This window comes from Pinus tabuliformis, chromosome 1_2 (genome assembly GCF_031772625.1).
Source record: "Pinus tabuliformis cultivar Carrire ecotype Pingquan chromosome 1_2, CPIR1, whole genome shotgun sequence".
In the NCBI taxonomy this organism is placed as follows: Eukaryota; Viridiplantae; Streptophyta; class Pinopsida; order Pinales; family Pinaceae; genus Pinus; species Pinus tabuliformis.
The window spans coordinates 1,303,363,937-1,303,376,323 of record NC_142298.1 but is presented as its reverse complement, the minus strand read 5'-3'; positions in this window follow the sequence as shown (position 1 = coordinate 1,303,376,323).

The window sequence follows — 12,387 nt, the reverse complement described above, 5'->3', positions numbered from 1 at the left end:
ATGTGACATCCCTGGGTGATTTTGAAGGCTTGGATGCCCCTAGGTTGTGATTTCTTAGATCAAATGCAGTGATCCGAGTTGACTCAATTCTCGGATTTAACCAAGGTCTTTTACTTCTGTGATGTTGTTAGAATTGCATTTAAAAGAGCATAAAGGAACATATATGCATGCTATAAAGAAGAGGGAACATGACAAGAATCAGCAACATAAAACAAGAGATGTTGATAACGGAGTTCGTCCAGGAGAGACTGCGTCTCTGGGCCCTTGTGTCAAGATGGTGCAGGTCGCTGCATTAAGTGCTGGAAAGAGTGATGATGTACATGCATGTGTTTTCTCTATCATACAAGGAATATGCCCTTATGCAGGAGTGGTTCCAAGAGATGTTCTGTTGTGTGAACTCTCATTCAGAAAAGGACTCCTATCAACATGACATAATTTCACGTATGTTAATAATGAGCATCCCGCCAACATGGCATCAAAGGGATCTCAATTCAAACATACATGGCGACCCATAAGTATCCCATCAACATGACGACAAAGGGATCTAACTCAAAACATGACAATAAGTACATCTCACACCAAGAACAAAACAAGATCCCACATCAAAACATCAAACAGAGATCTATACAGCACAATGCATCTCAAGCAAAGGGACAAAGAAGTACATGATCACACTGCATATACCTCACTTCAAAGAGTTATCTAAAGAAGAGGATGATAAACTGTTGGATCTAGTTGTACCATCAATCTCATGGAAATGACTACTCATACATTGAATGTTGACACCTGCACTCCACTTTGAAAAGTGGCCGAAAATGGAATGATAAAAAATGGAAAATCTAATTGCACCATCAGATTCGTGGCGTCGAATAGTGTAATATCAACTGTCAAATTTCTGAATTCTAACAAAGTGAAAATCTGGGGCTAAAAGAATTTTTTAGATTCCCCCTAAATTCCTCAAATATTCCCTCCTACGGGTCATCTGAAGATCTGTTGCTCATATCAAAATTATGTCTGCGCCATCAGGTTCGTGTCGCTGAGAGGTGTAGGATTGACATAAAGTTTGTCCAATTTGGACACTAGCAAAATTTTGCCCTCCTGAAAATTGGGCTCAATCATGGTTCCGCCTGCCTCTTTTCCATGCTCATGGTTCCACTTGCAATTCATTAAAAAATCATCTTGAAAAATGTGCTCTGTCTTGGCCTCCGGGCACTGAGGAAATGAGGGTTTAAATATTATTTCGTTGGTGGACTTTCCAACAGAATTCGTTAGCACGTTGGTTAGGCAGATATATTTGGTGCACGGAGGTCGGGGGATCAAATCCCGACCCCTCCAAACTTACATGCATTGTTTTGGCACATTATATATTTTTAAACAATGGTTATATTAAATGGGACGTGTTTTGTTTTGGGTCGTAGTCGTTGTAGCATTAATGTTTTGATTTATTTGTGGGCAGAGTAATGTGGGAGTTATTACATAAGTGTTAAATGGGGCCGTCGCATGGTGGCGGGCCGGGCGCGGGTTCGATACCCGTTAGCCTCTGTATGGTTGTTGTTATTAGGTGGGGGCGTGCATCGAGTCCACTGAAGGTGGCCCACCCATCGCCTATATTTAATGTTCGTTGAATAATGGAGTTGGGGCCGGTGGGGGTCATGGCCCGTCGGCCATTTTTAATTAAAAAATTGTTTTATACATATAAATAGACCGATGGGTGGCGGGGTGGTGGCTCACCACCCAGATATATATATATATATATATAGAGAGAGAGAGAGAGAGAGAGAGAGAGAGAGAGAGAGAGAGAGAGATTTCGATTTTGTCTAATATAAGAGTTATTAGACAAATTAAAGAGGCAACAATTTTGCCCACTCTCGGGAGCTAGGTTCCCACACCAGTTGACGGTGAATTTGTAGGACACTTAAACTTGGCCCACAACGCAACTTTGACCAAAACTTTGCCTGGCTCTTTCTCCCTCATACGAGCTTGGATTTGAGTGCCATTCATACTGTTGGAATCAGGACGATGAGCACTTTGATCCGGTGTTGGTTTGGGGAGTAATATGGCCACTTTGAATTTTGACCATTTTTTAGTCCTCTGAGACTTCTGCATGTGTCTGGAGCCACCTGGATCTATCCTCCCCACTGAGGAGCTTTTGGTCCTCCAAAAGCATGAAAATAATTTGTCACTTATTTGTACCCCATCTGCACTTGCAAGTATCTAATATGTCACCCTTCCTTCTCCTTCACCTTTGTCCTTTGGAGCCATAAGCGATGAGTCGACACCTGCACCCTCTATAAACTTGTAGTAAATTATTTTGCAAATCACATGCTTGATTTACAAGACCAACTAATGACCCAAGTATCCCATACTTGCCACTATTTTATAACACATACTTAGTGGTTTACATCAAATTGGAAACAATCCCCCAGCTATGAAAACAAGGCCAAAATATAATTGTTGCTTCAACAAGTGATGTAAAACACATCATCACTACAACACATGATTTACAAAAATAAGGCCAAACATTATTGTTTCTTTAACAAGTGATGGAAAACACAACATCACATGCAACTCAAAATAAGATCAGACATCATTGTTGCTTGAGAGGTGATGGAAAACACATCATCACTTTTACATTTTAAAATGCAACAAATGATTTACAAAAGCACGACCATGACAAGCTAACATATCTAGAAACCATTTTTCACTTATCGATGTGAAAGGATCATCCCCCTGTGGTGGTTTTGCTTGTCGAACAACTGTTTCCCCTGATTCATGCACCGACGCTTTGTCTTTAAGGCATTGCTCTGGATGGAGCCTCCAACTTGTGGCTCTTTGATGGCCACTTTTGTTGTAATGACTACAATAAGTCTTCTTCCTCCAAATCTGCTTTACCTTCTTCTTTGCCTATTGTTGAGAGGGTCTTTCACGCCTCATCCTTTTTCGTGCTGTTATTCTCTTCCAACACTCAACAAATGTATCGTTATGTAATCCACAAAAGGTACATGTTTTTCGATGCCATGTTTTACATTTATCTTTAACAACATGATTGTAATTGAAATGAACATTTGCATATCGATATTTGTTATGCCTTTCCTTGTCGTCTCTGGTGTAAGTATGGCGATGAGAGCTTGCCTCAGCTCTTTCCCTGCAACGGGCATTGCTATGGGATGATGGTGATGAGTTCCCATCATTCTCTTTCCATGATGATTTCAATGATGTCTGAGAAGGATCTGACACCTTTGAGCATTCTTCTTCGATGTATCCCAAGCCTGCAAATCGAGGTCTCCACACAACCTCCAACGGTTGAGTAATGCCTTGGCTATTAACACCAAGTTCTTCTTCCTCCTTGTACCTCATCCTGGTAAGGAGCCTCATGTTTGTCCCTGTAATTGGTATCTCCACATTTCCAATAGAAATCATACTATGTGAAGATGAAATTGAAGGGAAATCAACATCTTTTACCTCCACTGTTGAGTTGGAAAGAACTGATGAGGGCTTCTCATCATCTATTGTTGGTGGTTCACTAGCTGTCTTGACGCATTCCCCAACTTCCTTTCCGACATACCCAAGTCCTACCTAACAGGGTAATTCCTCTACTTTGATGGGGTTGACAATGCCTTGGCCATTAATGCCCAATCCTTTTCCTTCATACCCCATTTTCTTCAACAGTTTGGAACCAATTCCTATGGTATGGTTTTCAAAAACAACGAAATCATCATCAGGAAACATACATGAAGACATAGAATTACTTTTTACCTCACATGGGTCACATTGCAGCTTTTCCAAGGCCTCGTCCTTAGCTTGCAGATGTCGTAGCAAACCATGTTTCTCCTCTTTCTCTTCTTGTAGAAGCATCTTCAATTCAGCGTTATCTGCTTGAAGACTTTGGTTGTTGTGCTTCAATTCTTCCACAGCCTCTTTGGTGGCTCGCAACTTAAGTTGCACTCGCTGCTTTTCCTGTCTCCTTTTTTAGAGCTTCATACATTATTTCCACCTTTTGGGAAATTCTAAGCATGGTCTCGTACATCGCTTTGTCATCCTCCATTGTTGCACGTTCTGTTGTTCACGCTCACAATTTACATCCATGCAAAGACAGCTTTGATACCAAACTTGATCCGAGTTGACTCAACTCCCGAATTTAACCAAGATCTTTTACTTTTGTGATGTTGTTAGAATTGCATTTAAAAGAGCACAAAGGAACATATATGCATGCTATGAAGAAGAGGGAACATGACAAGAATCAACAACATAAAACAAGAGACGTTGATAACAGAGTTCATCCAGGAGGGACTGCATCTCTAGGCCCCGGTGTCAAGATGGTGTAGGCCGCTGCATTAAGTGTTGGAAAGAGTGATGATGTACATGCATGTGTTTTCTCTACCATACAAGGAATATGCCCTCACGCAGGAGTGGCTCCAAGAGATGTTCCGTTGTAGGAACTCTTATTCAGAACATGACTCCTATCAGCATGACATAATTTCACGTATGTTAATAATGAGCATCCTGCCAACATGGCATCAAAGTGATCTCAATTCAGACATACATGGCGACACATGAGAATCCTGTCAACATGACGACAAAGGGATCTCAATCAAAACATGACAATAAGTACATCTCATACCAAGAACAAAACAAGATCTCACATCAAAACATCAAACAAGGATCTATACAGAACAATGCATCTCAAGCAAAGGGACAAAGAAGTACATGATCGCATTGCATATACCTCACATCAAGGAGTTATCTGAAGAAGAGGATGATAAACTGCTCGATTTGGCTGTACCATCAATCTCATTGAATCTCATGGAAATGATTGCTTGCACATTGAATGCTAACACTTGCACTCCACTTTGAAAAGTGGCTGAAAAATGTAATGATCAAATGGAAAATTTGATTACACCATCAGATTCGTGGCTTTGAATAGTGTAAAATCAACTGTCAAATTTTTGCATTCTGATAAAGTGAAAATCTTGGGCTATAGAAATGTTTTAGATTCCCCCTAGATTCCTCAAAGATTCCCTCTTTTGGGTCATCTGAAGATTTGTTGCTCAAATCAAAAAAAATTCTATGCCATTAGGTTTGTGTTGCTGAGAGGTGTAGGATCGACATAAAGTTTGTTTAATTTGGACACAGGCAAAATTTTGCCCTCCTGAAAATTGGGCTCAATCATGGTTCCATCTGCCTCTTTTCCACACTCATGGTTCCACCTACAATTCATTAAAAAAATCGTCTTGAAAAACGCGCTCTGTCTTGGCCTCCGCGCACTGAGGAAATAAGGGTTTAAATATTATTTCGTTGGCAGACTTTCCAATGGAAGTCGTTGGCACGTTGGTTAGGCAAATATATTAGGTGCATGGAGGTTGGGGGATCAAATCCCGACCCCTCCAAACTTACATGCATTATTTTGGCACGTTATATATTTTTAAATGACGGTTATATTAAATGGGTGCATTTTGTTTTGGGTAGTAGTTGTTGTAGCATTAATGTTTTGGTTTATTTGTGGGCGAAGTAATGTGGGAGCCGTTACCTAAGTGTTAAATGGGTCGCCGCATGGTGGCGGGCCAGCCCACGTGGCTGTCACAGGTTCAATACCCACTGGCCTTCGTATGGTTGTTGTTATTAGGTGGGGGCATGGGTCGAGTCCACCGGAGGTGGCCCACCCACCTCTTATATTTAATGTACCCGTCGGCCTTCGTATGGTTGTTGTTATTAGATGGGGGCATATGCCGGGTCCACCTGAGGTGGCCCGCCCACCGCCTATATTTAATGTTCCATTGCATAATGGAGTTGGGGTTGGTGGGATTCATGGCCAATCAGCCATTTTTAATTAAAAATTTGTTTTATACATATAAACAGACCGATGGGTGGCGGGGTGGTGGTCCGCCACCCATATTTTATTTTATTTTTTATTTATTTATTAGATAGAGATATTTTTCGATTTTGTCTAATATAAGGGTTATTAGACAAATTAAAGAGGCAACATTTTGTCCCGCTCTCGGGAGCTAGGTTCCCACACCGATTGACGGTGAATTTGTAGGACACTTAAACCTAGCCCATAGCCCAGCTTTGACCAAAACTTTGACTGGCTCTTTCTCCCTCATATGAGATCGGAATTGAGTGTCATTCACACCATTGGAATCAGGGCAACGAGCACTTTGATCTAGTGCTGGTTTGGGAAGAAATCTGACCACTTTTAATTTTGACCCTTTTTTAGTCCTTTGGGGCTTCTGCATGTGTCTGGAGCCACCTGGATGAGGCGGGTCCTACAATTTGAGGTCACTCTAGAAAATTTGGGTTTTCCACTTGCGAAACCAAAACAATATAATAAACTCCGTTGATCTAATGTTTCACCTTACTCCTCAGCGACATCATCTGGACCGTTGATCCATGTGATCAAATGGCTCCTATACATTCTCGTCACTCCTCCACTCTTCTCTTTACTTAGATTTTACGCACTTCTTCAAGGTTTTCTGTGGTTCCCGGGTTTCTTCAAAGAATCTTCATCCTTCATTGTTTCCGCTGCTCAACTCTCTCTTGAACTTGACTTCGCGAATTCTCACTTCGTTGTCTCTCTAGAGCTCTGCTCTGATGCTTCAATTGGACTCGATGATCCATTACAATCCTTCTGAATCGTTCTCCTCTCTCTATGTATTCTATAGAACTCTGCCTGCAACTACAGTTACAGAACCTACGAACTCACCAATTATATGTAATTCAATCATTCATTATAACTTCACGCATTCACACAGTCCGAAATAGACTTCTGTATATATAAACATGAACAGTGATTACAAAATGAGACTCTCCATCTCTCATAGGCCTGTTCCTCGTTATCGGTGGCCTCTCTCTTTGACACTGCCCGTGGGCTTACATATATGCCTGTGAGTTCTGTTGAACTCATCCTAGTTTGACTCGTAGATCTATTGAATTAACTCCTACATGTACTCTATCCTCTATGTCCACTTCTAATTCATTAAATTCCTAAAAGCTCTCCCTCTAGTACCTAGAATCATGCAACTGTTTAAGAGTTGTAATTTACTTTGAACTCTTTTGTCATTACTACCCCCTCATGTTCTCATTTATTTGAGAGCCTTTACAACATCCTCGCATTATTTGATTTATTCCTATTCTATGCACTCAAAAGCCTAATATTACATTAATTCATCACTTAGGAATCCAACTTCCTAAAAAACACATGACCCCCTTTGTCTATCTAATTACAATGATTTTCTCTTGGGTGAATGCTCCTACATCAAGCAAGCCTTGCAAGACATCACTGACACTTGGTCTACTGTGATGAGACCAACTCTTTGACATGCTTGCGATGGTGAAGATGGTGAGATGATGCCAAGCTTGGTCGTCTGAGATGGTGTGCATGCACCTCATGGTGACATCTTGCTGAAGCAAACTCTTGTTTCCGTTGCAACCGGTGCATTGGTTAGGCCCCTTCATCTAACTCGTCTATTATCATGCGCATGGTCTTCTTGGGTGCGGCTGAATCGACAACACATTGATGCATAGTGTCTATGCTGATTTTCAAGTGTGTGCTGGTGGTTATGCGCATCAACTTGTCGAAGTACATGTTCAGCCCCAGTTGGACTTGCTTCTTGTCTACGCCTTGGTGAGTGTGTTGAATGGTTTGGATTGCATGCATGCGCTCAACGATATGCATGCTGCTGAATCCCTTACATGTGATCAACAACACTGCTTACCATGTTTGCTCTATGTTAGCTATTGGGATGGATCCTTAACTTGTATGGGCACAGTTTCATCAACGAGTGCATGTTGCGCCCACTATTGTTCATGTTCCTATTGTTACTCATTCATCTATCTGCGTCGCTTCATGTTCTTCCTGAGTTGCTGCTTTAGCACATGCAACTACTTCTTTGTTCCATATTTTGCCTTCGCGTGATCTTCATGTCGCGCCATTACTTCATATCCCGAGTCTCCAAAGTTGCTTTCATCATCAATGGACCATCTTGAGCTTGCAACCTTGTTCTTCCTCTATGTTGACAACAATCCTCCTCTTGCATTCGTTGCATTTGGTTTGTTGTCTTCAACTACTGTTCATGATGTTGATCATTGTGATGTTGTTGTTGTCATATCTTGATGTCCTTGTCTACGAACAACTTGATGTCTTAGTTTGTAGGCAAGCCCATGGACACTTGATCGACTGCATCCCCAAGTGCGCTATGAACGGTGTCTTCATCTCTGCTCTCCTGGAAACCATTGTACCTGTACTGTTGAGAGGAAGATGAACACTTGGGATACTTGGAGACATGGAAACACTCATGGCAAGCAATCTGTTAGTCGAAAACCAAAATGAACATGAGAACTGACTTGCAACATACCTGGGTGCATGATCATGAAGGTTGCACAATATCGGTTGGGAGGTCGAGAGACCGACTGCTAAGACTACACAAGGCATAGTCTAGGCTGCTAGGAGACTGACCCACTATTGGAACTCCGCAGTGCATAGTCCAATATGGTTGCTGACTGCTAGGATTACGCAATGCGCAATTCCAGCTGGGAAGGACTGCTGGAGTAGGGACAGATTTGCACAATTTCTTGGGCCAAGCAGCCATTGTCCTCTAGAAATATGCAAAATAGTCCTGGAGGCTAGTGTTGGGCAGGAATGTGCAAATCTGGAGAGGAAGGTCAGCCTTCCTTTCCCAGATTGCGCAATGCAGCCTTGGTGAAGGTAGAGCCCCGGCCAAGGTTGGCCCGACTCGCCGACGGGGAACTAAAAGCAAGTAAGTGAGTGAATTCATGGTGACATTAAGTGATAGCATAAGTGATTAACAATGCATGCAAAACATGAATGAAACATTCAACAAACAGATCAACATGCATGTGGGTGAGGCAGTTCGTTGGTTGGGCGAACGTTCATGCAGTTTCATGCATGTGACAATAGTGAGATAGCAACAAAAACTAAAATAGAGTTAGGACAAGTTAGTATATATGTAAACAACAAAAAGTGTTCAAGGAAATCAAGAAAACAGTAGTCCCACAAGCGAAAACACAAAAATTTGACAAAAATGCAGCATAAGGCATGGGAAGCAGGCTTACCCCAAAATATCTAAGCTGAATGTGTCGATTGCTCCTAGATGTGATGTGGGATGTCAGAGCTGCAAGGTTGATGTGAGGAATGAGCTCTATAGCGTCTAGTTGATGAGTTTTGATAACATAAAGGTTGTGACGCACGTGCCACAAATCTAGGGGAAGCGACACTTGGTGGGAGGTTTCGGAATTGCTCCTTGCATGCATCCTCCAACTGCTGAACATTGATCCCTAAAACAAGGGATGCCTTTGCATGTTGCCTTAGGAGAATCATCCCATGCATGCAAGTATGTTTTGCTCAGTCCCGAAGGGAACTGGTCAACTCAGTTGCACATGCAAGAGACTGCTCGACTGCTAGAGAAAAATGCGCATTTCTGGCTGGGAGTTGGGTTGGCTGCCCAGGAGATTTTCACAATTTCTGGGCAGAGTAGCTAACTATTGCCTAGATTTGTGAAAATTATGGGCTGAGCAACCTTGTTGGGGAAATTTGCGCAAATCCTGCTGGGAGTGTTAGCCGGCAGGATTGCACAATCCTAAAGCCCAGCAGGCTGCCAGAGAGGATTGCGCAATTTCTGGAGAGAAGGCTGGTCGCCCTCCAGAAGTGAGCAATTTTCAAGGGGAAGTTGCTCAGCCTACAGCTGGACCAAGTCTACGTGAACAGCTTGTGAGGGGAAAGGATCAAGCTGTGACCGACAGACTACCTTTGTACAAGAAAGACACTGAAGCTTGTGAACTTGACGAAGCAAGGCAAACTGTTGTGAAGGTTGGAAGGGAGGCTCCAAAATGAGGCTAAGGCAAAAATTTGGAGGGTGGTTGTAGCTGCTACAACACTACTCAAATCAAAGGACGAAGTATTTGAAAAGTTTGAGGAATTTAGGATTGAAGTAGAGACCTTAACTGAAAGAAGAATAAAGACTTTGAGATCTGATAATGGTGGAGAATACACTTCAAAATAAATAATTGCATATTACAAAGAAGCAAGAATTAAGAGGGAGCTTATTGTTCCCTACAATCCCGAACAGAGTGGAGTTGCATAAAGGAAAAATAGAACACTTGAAAAATGTATATTAACAATGATTTTTTTATCAAGATATACCAAAATTTCTATGGGGAGAAGCAACAATGATTGTTGTATAAGAATCCTCGACAATATGACACTTGAAGAAGAATTCACAGGAAGGAAGCCATGTGTGGACCATCTTTGAATCTTTGGATGTCCCTCCTATATCCACGATCTAAAGGACAAACAAAAGAAGCTAGATTCTACAAGCATTAAAGGGATTTTCATTGGTTACAATATTTCTTCAAAGGCATATAGAATCTACATGAGGGAAGGAAGACATATTGAAGTAAGCAAAGACGTTATATTCGATGAAAATCACGCCTACAAAATATCCAAGGATATTCCTATTGATTACGATGATGAAGATGTACCATTATTCAAAGAAGAAGAGCACCACGACAATCCTACTACAAATCAATAATAAGAAGAAGAAGGACCAAGTTAGCCTATTCAACCTGTGATCATACCCAATGCAAGGAAGAGGCCAAATTGGTTAAAAACTACTCTTGAAGATGTCGAAGGACATGGGGTTGTGAAAGGAAATTTTAGTGAAATAAAAAGTCAAAAAAGATATTATGGATATGCTGCATACATGACTAAACTAATTGTTACACAGTAATTTGTCACTGCCTTCATACCAGTCTTCCTACTGTGTCATGAGTCCAAATCATTCATGCTCATGCTCTCTGATGTTGTCAAATGACCCACTTTGCCAAAGTTTTTGCATCATCGCGACTGTTGTAAAAATAAACGCGCTGATGAGCGCTCCAAAACAGACCGAACGCGCTGCCATCGCGGAAGTACACGTGATTCCCACGATGGTCGAATTTCATGAGACAGCGCGACTGTTGATTATATTTGATCGCGCTGACATGACTTTCTCCGTTATGTAGTAGCGATGTCAGCGCTCCAGTACAGTTATTCACCTGCGATGATCCAGTCTGGGCGAGTTTGTTTTAACAGCCGGCCTTCCAGATGACTCCAGACCTGGTTGTTGGCCTTGTATATATCGCCCTCCCTTCTCTGGCATGTCTGTTTCGTCATTTGAGCCACCTTCCTTGGAGATAAGCTCATCTTCCCACCATTCATGGAGACTCCTTCCTATTTAAGCCTCCACCATTGCTATGAGCTGCTAGTTTGGAATTCGTAGTGCTTGGAGTGTTGCTGATAGTGTGTGAGCTTGATAGGTAGCTAGTGTGACAAGTGTGGGATTGTTAGAGAGCTTAAGGAAGGTTGTGAAGTGTTTTGATCTTGTGTAAACTTGTGAGTGAGAGAGTTTGTCTTGGGAGATCTATCTTCAAGGGCGAATGCTTGGGGAACTTGCTGGCTGGACCCTCTTGAGAAGGATTTGACGTCAGAACTATGGTTGTATTCTTCTTTGTTTATCAATAATAGACGACTATCATTATGGTTCCACTCTTATTGTCTTTATGATGGTGTTTGAGTTATATCCTTTATGACTGATATATAGTTGCATCCATTGGATTTTATGCTTGTGTTTGTATCGTTCTTTGCATGTGCAGGTGTCCGTGCACGAGGATCGTGGGGACTGTGACCAGCCAGAGCAAAGGAACGGGAGCGTCGACTCTTCTACAAGTAATAGCGTTGGAATCCAGGTAGGCCTTCATCATCGGTATTTAATTTGCAATTAGGAACCTGCGTGTTAGCGTTGTTTGATTGTTGCTTGACCCTATTTGGACTAGTAGGGATCGCCTTTGTCCATAGAGGGGATTTACCTCCACAACAATTTGGTGACTCCGTTGGGGAGTTTACTTTGTTGTTTGATTTGTAAACTTTAAACGGAGCCTGAAGCATGACCAGGTAGCCTTCGAAACGCTATTGCTCTGCATTAGCGAAGTAGATCAACGCCACTTCAGTCAATCTCCGGTTTGGTTTACGAACTGAACAGCTTGGAGCTGGCTTTTGTCCTTTTTTGTTCATTCTTTCCTTGAGCTTATTTTTGGTCTCTTTTCAAAGTTTGGGGATTCGTTCTCTGTTTCTTGGTTTCTTGTTTCGGTCTGGGAGATGCCTTGTTTGTTTAAAGATTGATTGTCTTGGTTTGGGAGTTTTTGGCTTGATAGTGGCCATTTTTGAACATCATCGCGGTTTATAATTAAACAGTCGCGCTGTCATCGCACAGCCCTTTCTGTGACCTCCTGATCATCGCGTTAATACACCAAACAGTCACGACGGTTCTGTAAATCAGACCATCGCGGGTAAGGCGTGTACTTCCGCGCTGACATCGCTTTGTTGCTACGCGTAGT